Source organism: Felis catus, chromosome A1, assembly GCF_018350175.1.
Source record: "Felis catus isolate Fca126 chromosome A1, F.catus_Fca126_mat1.0, whole genome shotgun sequence".
Classification (NCBI taxonomy): Eukaryota; Metazoa; Chordata; class Mammalia; order Carnivora; family Felidae; genus Felis; species Felis catus.
Window position 1 is genome coordinate 123,331,995 of NC_058368.1, and position 9,480 is coordinate 123,341,474.

Here is a 9,480-nt window from a genome sequence, read left to right on the forward strand (position 1 = left end):
ACAAAAATAAACTCAAAATGGATAAAGGACCTGAATGTGAGACAGGAAACCATCCAAACCCTAGAGGAGAAAGCAGGAAAAGACCTCTCTGACCCAGCCGTAGCAATATCTTACTCGACACATCCCCAAAGGCAAGGGAATTAAAAGCAAAAATGAATTACTGGAACCTTATGAAGATAAAGAGCTTCTGCACAGCAAAGGAAACAACCAACAAAGCTAAAAGGCAACCAACGGAATGGGAAAAGATATTTGCAAATGACATATTGGACAAAGGGCTAATATCCAAAATCTATAAAGAGCTCACCAAACTCCACACCCAAAAAGCAAATAACCCAGTGAAGAAATGGGCAGAAAACATGAATAGACACTTCTCTAAAGAAGACATCCGGATGGCCAACAGGCACATGAAAAGATGCTCAATGTCGCTCCTTATCAGGGAAATACAAATCAAAACCACACTCAGATATCACCTCACGCCAGTCAGAGTGGCCAAAATGAACAAATCAGGAGACTATAGATGCTGGAGAGGATGTGGAGAAACGGGAACCCTCTTGCACTGTTGGTGGGAATGCAAACTGGTGCAGCCACTCTGGAAAGCAGTGTGGAGGTTCCTCAGAAAATTAAAAATAGACCTACCCTATGACCCAGCAATAGCACTGCTAGGAATTTACCCAAGGGATACAGGAGGACTGATGCATAGGGGCACTTGTACCCCAATGTTTATAGCAGCACTCTCAACAATAGCCAAATTATGGAAAGAGCCTAAATGTCCATTAACTGATGAATGGATAAAGAAATTGTGGTTTATATACACAATGGAGTACTACAGGGCAATGAGAAAGAATGAAATATGGCCCTTTGTAGCAACGTGGATGGAACTGGAGAGTGTGATGCTAAGTGAAATAAGCCATACAGAGAAAGACAGATACCATATGGTTTCACTCTTATGTGGATCCTGAGAAACTTAACAGGAACCCATGGGGGAGGGGGAAAAAGAAAAAAAAAAAAGAGGTTAGAGTGGGAGAGAGCCAAAGCATAAGAGACTGTTAAAAACTGAGAACAAAGTGAGGGTTGATGGGGGGTGGGAGGCAGGAGAGGGTGGGTGATGGGTATTGAGGAGGGCACCTTTTGGGATGAGCACTGGGTGTTGTATGGAAACCATTTTGACAATAAATGTCATATATTGAAAAAAAAATAGATACATACTTTGAAATATAAAAAACATATAGTAAAGGAGTTTGGCTTGTTTTTTTGAAATATAAGCTTTGAGAAAGAGAATATTTAGGCTCATATTACAGCCCTATTACTCAATGAATGTTTGATTTTAGGTAACTTACTTCAGTATTCTGTGCCCCAGTTTCTTTTTTTTTTTTTAATTTTTTTAACATGTATTTATTTTTGAGAGACAGAGAGAGAGCATGAGTGATGAGGGACAAAGAGAGAGGGAGTCACAGAAACTGAAGCCCAGGTTCTGAGCTGCGAACACAGAGCCCAACACGAGGCTCCAACCCATGAACTGTGAGATCATGACCTGAGTTGAACTCAAAGGCTTAACCGACTGAGCCACCCAGGTGCCCCACCCCAGTTTATCAATAAAATTCAACTAATAATAGTGCTTAGTTCAATATTATGTGAGTTAATTTATATACCACCCACAAGAGTGTTTAGCACATAAAAAAATGCTAAACACAAATTAGCTATTATTATAATTTTCATGATTAAATTTTAATAACTAAGTTACATTTATAATTTCACTTTATAATTGAATATTAAATATTTTTAACAAAATGTTTCTAAAGAGAAAGAAGGAGAAACAACTTCAGGGCTTTTAAAAATTTAATCCACTCCACAAATATTCTGCACACTGATAAATACCAGAGAATAGTCTAACATTTAACTTTTGCCACAGGATTCTCTATTTTAAAATCATAGATACTTTTCACCTGCCAAGAAGGTAATATCTAACTTCTTTAGCCTTGCATTGAAGTCCGTTCCCACGTGTGAGCAGTCTCCTTGATTAGCCTCATTCATTCTATACCCGACCCCCACCCTCGCCGTGACCAATGCTCTGCCCACCTCTCAGATGCCTTTGCTGATGCTGCTGTTTATCTGAAGGACAACTGCCAGCCACTGTGGGCGCCATTATTAATTGTGCCCATTCTCTCAGTTGGAAGGACTCTTACATCCCCTCTCAGGTACCCTACATATATAGAAATCTCCTATGGGCACAATCCCTTCTATCTATTGTCATTGCCTTCTTATCTGTATTTCTGTTGAAATTTATTGATGTTATGGGTATTGAGGAGGGCACCTTTTGGGGTGAGCACTGGGTGTTGTATGAAAACCAATTTGTCAATAAATTTCATATAAAAAAAAAAGAAATTTATTGATGTACTTAATTCAACATTTATCCTATTGTGGTACCCTTCACAGATAGTCTTCACTATTAGGATGCGAGCTCTTCAAGGTCAGAAAAAGTGTTTTGTCTCCTTTTTGAAGCCTAGTTTAAGAATGAATGAAAGATTTAGCAAATGAGAGAAAATATATAAGAAAACTATCAGATGTGAAATATCACATCATTTCTACTTTCTGAAAATTAGCCTGCTACAAAAATTTTGAGATGTGCATTTTTTATCTACATATCTTATCTAAAAACTTAGCTTAAAATATGTTGATGGAGAGGTCTAAATGGACTTTTTGTACTTTATTCTTTAAAGTAATTTTTTTAACCTTTTCATCTTAAAAAGCAGTAAAAATCAAGCAGCAAAAATAGTTCGAAGAAATACTGTTAATGTCTTATATAACTTTAGTACAGTCATGAAAATCAGAATATTAACAGTGATATGTAACTGTTAAGTAACATATCTATTCTCTTGTTCAAACTTCACCAATTGTCCCAGAAATACCATTTTCTAGTATAGGAACTAATCTAAGTGACATGTAGATTGTTGGTTTGTTTTTTTTTTTTTTAAGATTTTACTTTTAAGTAGTCTCTTCTCCCATTGTGGGGCTTGAACTCACAACCCCAAAGTCAAGAGTCACACTATCTATCAACCGAGCCAGCCAGTTATGGGTCCTTCAAATGTAATTGCTTTATGTCCTCAATCTTTTCAACTGTTCTTAAGAAAGGGCTTCTTTCTTGAGGAAAAATTTGTTTGTAAAATTTTAATTAGAAATTTGATTAGACTACCTTGGAAATTCAGATTACTGGCACAACATAGGCAGTCAATTAATGTTTGTTGAGTACACAGTAAAGAAATAAAATTGATTTCTCCATGGAATCATACAAAGGAGAATTTAAAAAGAAAGCTAAGCATTTCATTTTTATTTTTTTTTAATTTTTTTTTCAACGTTTATTTATTTTTGGGACAGAGAGAGACAGAGCATGAACAGGGGAGGGTCAGAGAGAGAGGGAGACACAGAATCGGAAATAGTCTCCAGGCTCTGAGCCATCAGCCCAGACCCCGACGCGGGGCTCGAACTCACGGACCGCGAGATCGTGATCTGGCTGAAGTCGGACGCTTAACCGACTGCGCCACCCAGGCGCACCTAGCATTTCATTATTTTTAAATATGATAAAGTAAATAATTTTTGTCTGTCCCATCAAATTTAAGTTCTCTGAATCAGATACTGTTTTTGCAACAGAAAATGTTTGGAAAAAATAGTCAAATTCAGTCATTGCTTAAACTACATCATATTAAATACTTTGGGTTTTTGAAGCTATTTTGCTTAGTGACAGGACTAAATATTTCACTTAAATCTCCATTCTTAGTGTATTTCGATACCACATGGATATCCTTTATCCCATATGGTGACTGCAGAAAGCATAAAGATAATAAGTCAGATTCTTGATCAAAGGCAATAACAAAATTATCCTATAGGATTGATGATAGTCTACTTAACTCTGGTATTTCTAATCCTTAGGGTGATATTTCTAGTATTCTCTTTTGTTCCCCTCTCTACCACATGGAGAAAATAATATTCTGGGTGGCAGGTGGAGGCACATATTTTCCTACTGAAATTTTAGGCCTAAAACTACATTTTGAAGATTATTGCAATGAAATCATGACTTCACCTTTATAAACTGCATTATTTCTATGATGCAACTTTTAATACCAACTAACATGCAAGCAGATATATAAGTATGAATAGGAGCTTCTTGAGAGGAGGGACTCAGTATTCAAAAGTAGCTTCTTGGAAAAATTGTTTCCAGTCATCACCATGATAGATAAAGAGTAGAATCAACCCAGAAAAATCACAACGTAATGAAATGCCAAATTCTAGCTCTACCTCTGTTACCAGGCCATGGAAATGTTGAAAGCATGTCTTCCAAAAGGAAGTGAGACTCAGTGCCACCACCTGCAAAATAAGAACATTGGATTTGTTACTTTTCAAAGACGTGGCCCTTGATTAAGTAAAAGCAAAATCTCAGCAGATAAAAGTGATAAATGCAGATAAAATGCAGACTTTCCCTGGCTGAAGTAGTGGTAAAGAAGGATAGAAAGGTAGGCACTGAAAGCTTGTCCTCTATTCTTATGAGGAAGATTTGTAAGCAGACTTTATCCCAGTCGATCTATTAAATTCTATGATTACTTAATAACATTTATCCTATCCACCCTACTATTTAACAAAGTTTACTGAACATCTATTATGTTCAAGGCATACAGGAAATAGAAATATGAAAAAATAATTCCTGACTTTTTCTTTGATACTTGCATCAAAAGTCTTTTGAAAGGCAAATTCAAACACAGAGACTTTGCTTCTAGAAATGCAGTCCAAGGGAAGAATTGGGATTGTATCAAGGATGCATTTATACAGATATTCCTGACCATATGGTTTGCATTAGCAAATGAACATGGAAACAAACTAAATGTTTCCAAATTGGATTTGCTTAATAATTTGTACAACATATGGTAACTATTCAAAATGGCTATATAGAGTGTGATAACTATTCGAGATAGTAATATAAAATATGTTACTTGACAGAGATACTGAAAGTATATTTCAAGTTTAAAAAGCATTTTATAAAATGCTATCAACTGAGTGATCACATTTAAAAATTATATAAGCTTAGAAAATGTTAGAGAAGGGTGCTTGGGTTGCTCAGTCCTTAAGCATCTGACTTCAGCTCAGGTCACGATCTCACAGTTCCTGAGTTCGAGTCCCGCAGTGGGTGAGCTCCAGCCCTGCTTCAGGTGAGCATAAGTCCCGCTTGGGGTAAAAACACAAGCCCCACTTCCGGGTGAGCTCCACTTCTGTCTCTCTCTCTCTCTCTCTCTCTCTCTCTGCCCCTCATGGGATTCTGTCTCTCTCTGTCTCTCTTTCTCTCTCTGCCACTCGCTTACTTGCTCTCTCTCCAAAAAAAAAAAAAAAAAAAAAAAAAAAAAAAGAAAGAAAGAAAGAAAGAAAAAGAAAATGTTAGGGAAGATACATACAAATTTGTTAAAAGTGCAAATTTTTGGATAATGTATTATGGGTTTTTAAAGTAAATCTCTCTTGTACTGTTCTGTTTTTAAAGTTTCTATTATAAACATGCACTGTTTGAATGTTTGGTAGGTAGAGAGATAAATAGCTAATGAAGAGATCAATGATAGAACATAATTATATATGCACATATTTTAATAGGCCTTTCTTCAAGGAGTTTGCATCCAGGATAAAAAAAAATTTTTTTTTAAATAAAGCATGTTTGCATTATTGAAGGTTGATATCAAATAATGTTTGCAGGCAAAAAAAAAAAAAAGTGGGTGGTGCCTGGGTGGCTCAGTCAGTTGGGCATCCTACCTCAGCTCAGGTCATGATCTCACAGCTTGCGAGTTCAAGCCCCACGTCGGGCTCTGTGTTGACACCTCAGAGACTGGAGCCTGCTTCAGATTCTTTGTCTCCCTCTCTCACTGCCCTTCCCCTGCTCATGCTCTCTCAAGAATAAATAAACATTAAAAAAAAGTTTTTTTTAATAATGTTTGTAGGCATTTGGAAACAGGAGCAATCCATTTTTGCCTGAGTTACTATGAAGATTTTAGAATACCAGATGGTATTTGAGATGTACATTAAAGAATGATATGAAAGGGAAAATTTGTTCCAGGAGGAGGAGTAGTGTAGTGTTGGGGAAAAGCAAAGTGTTTTCAAAGGTTAGTAATGCACCCATTTGACTATGTTAGTGGCTTTCTGTTTGATCAATGTGAAATGGCTAAGAACATAGGCTCTGGAGTTAAACTGTCCTCATTTGACACCGCTTTTACAACTTGATAACTATGAGGTCTTGAACAAATTATTTAACTTTTTTCCTTACCTGTAAAGAGAAGATAATGATAATATTAACTCCATAGGACTGCTCAAGAGGGTTAAATGAATAGTTTCATTTAAAACACTTTGAAAAGAAAGAAGAAAAAAATAAAGCACTTAGTACTGAGGCTGAAACATAGCAAGCACTCAGCAAATGTTAGACACGTATTATGAGCAGAGTGGCGCCATATTTGGAAAAGCTCAGAGGAGCCATGTTGCCTAAGATTTTGAAGGACATGGTGCAGACTTTCTAAGAATCACTGGCAATTGGGCAAGTTGGTTGTAGCACCAGTACCTCCAATCTACATTCCAAATTCTGTTCCCTTTTCCCACTCATTCAACAGATATTTTTCAAAATTCAACTTTTACCAGGTCCTTTCCTAGGAATTGGATAAAAAGATGAATCTGAGATGGCTAATTATGTCAAGACACTTCTAGCTGGGTTGAGGAGTGACGTAAGAAAGGAGTATAGATCAATTTCTCCAGAAATTCCAAGAAAGAGATAAGGAATTTATACTTGCATACACATTTACATTAAAGCAGTTTGGCGACCAGTATTGGGAGCCCTACAAGTTACAACCTTTGAGATAGCACTTCTCCAAAGAACAGATTCTAGGACAGTAATCAGAATATGTACAAGTATTTTATATATAAAATCGTGATTTCAGGGGCACCTGGGTGGTTCAGTTGGTTAAGCTTCTGACTCTTGATTTCAGCTCAGGTCATGATCTCACGATTCATGAGTTTGAGCCCCACACCAGCCGCTGTGCTGACAGTGCGAAGCCTTCTTGGGATTCTCTTTCTCTGCCCCTCCAGTACTCACATGCACATGCGCAACCACTCTCTCTCTCAAAATAAGTTTTTTTTTTTAAATGGTGATTTCAACTCAGTGTAAAAAAGAAGAAATATACAACAATGGGGTATTAGTAAAAGAAATCATTTTACATCTTTATAGTAGAGTATTATACCACAAAAATCATACTTTGCAGGATATGCATAATGGTACAGAAAAGGTAAATGACAAAGAATAAATAGAACATAATACAGTGTGATTTGATTTTTAATATAAAAACAGAAATACAATGCCTAGAGAAGAAATGGAAAGAAAAACAGATGCTCACAAAGGACACCTCTGAGTGCTAGGACTACATATAACTTTTATTATTTTTTTTATTTTCAGCATGTATCTTAATTGTAATAATAAAACATATGCTTCTTAAAATAATTTTTAAATGTAAATTTAGCATATTTTTTCATTCCTTGAAAGAGCTAATGATGTCAATGCCATTATTCATGAAGTAAAGCAAGAACTTGTTTTAAATTACAGGTTTTTTGCAACAACTGTGAGAAACCAGCTACACAAGGAAAACCCTGTCCCAAGGTCCACAAGCCAGTGTGTGATTCTGATGGGTAAACTTACCGCAATGGCTGTGAATTCTGCAAAGCAGCTGAGTAAGCACATGCAGGCAGCTCTTAGAACAGCACACTTAGTTTGCACCAGTGGGGTGTGGGTCAGGGAAATTACTTATTAAGGTTTTACTGTGCTAAGTATTGTACAGATAACTCTTATTTAGAATAACCCAATGTAATTATCCCCAAACAGACCTAAAAAGGATAAGTACCCATTCCCTGTTCATCCAGCCTGGGCTTAACCCATTTCCACTACATTTCATTCTCAGCACCATCTCTTTTCTTTCAGGAAAAAAAAAATGGAAAGCTTGGTTTCAAACACAATGGGAAATGTTGATTCCTCTGACGCAGTAAGGCTAGAAACGCGTTCCATTTGTCTTTGGCATTGGAAGATTTATTCCCTGTAGCTCAATATCCTTTGCAATGTATTTCCCACAGTTATTATGCATAAAAGACAATTTCAATAAAGTTGAATAAAGTCTCTTAGCAGACTTTCTACATTGATGTTCTTTTTAGGTCACAATGGGGCCACCTTTGTTCGATTTAGTTAGACCACCTGAGTACGAAATGATACAACCTGAAAACAAGCACAGGTCATAGAATATTTCCATGCTTTTCACATCCACGATTCTCCAATCGGTGCTTTGAATCTCCATTCTTCAGATTTACATAGAAGACCTCAAGATTAATAAAGCTCAGTCCAAGAAAATATGTATTCTCTGACTCAAATTAGCATTCTTTAGCATATTGGGGGAAGTGTTTTGCCCTAAGAGACACATTGAGTTTGTTTTAGAGCTTCTCAGTTGTATGCGAAGACAAGAAATAAGTAACATGGGAGACAGAATGTTGGTCATTTCAGTCATCCAGACACTAAAAAGGTTCTGGAACAGCTGAAACCTCTGGACTAGTTGTCTCTGACTTTATCAGTTTTATCAGCTTACTATAGTACTACAGTGTACTAAATAAGATATGATAAGCTTCCACGTGTGGCAAATTGTGAAAAACCTTGAAACTATAACTTTATTGGCATGCTGTCAGTGCTTAGAAATCTAAAGATGAACAGACAAGCTTGGCATCTTCAGAGTGTTTATAGACTATCTGGAAAGACAACTGTATCCCAACTACCTAAAATATAGTTTGATATGTTCCTGCTTTTTATAAGTTCCTAGCGAATGAATTACGCCATTTATTAATTGCACAAATAATTTTTCAATGCTTATAAAATACCAGATGCTATTCCAAGAATGGGGTGAAGACAAGATCTCTGCTTCAAAGAATCATGCTTTAAGATTTGAGAGGGTGCACAAAAATATTTTTTAAATATTTTTTCAGTTATTAATAAATTTATAAAGGAAATCAAATTGACACATAAGATGGAAGAAACAAAGTACGTTTTGGAGAGAGGAATGATTTAAAATTGGTTACTTTCAACTGAGTCCTGAGAGCTTAAAAGGATTTGATGCAAATTCGGAGGAAGGGTGTTCCAAGCAAAGAGAAGAACAAACAGAAAAACAACACAATCCAAAAAGTAAATAGATAGATAAGTAAATAAATAAATGTTTAAGAAACAACAACGCACAATTCAAAAATCAAAACCCAGAAATGGAAATAATGTTGGCATGATCAAGGATGAAAGGAATCAGTTCATAAAGAGCCTTGGGAGCCAAGCTAAAGCAATTCATATCCTAAGAATTATAGAAAATTATTTCAGGGCATCAATAGAGGACTTCATTGCAGAGATGGCATTTTAGCTGATCTGTGACATATAAGAAATTCGCCATGTTGAAA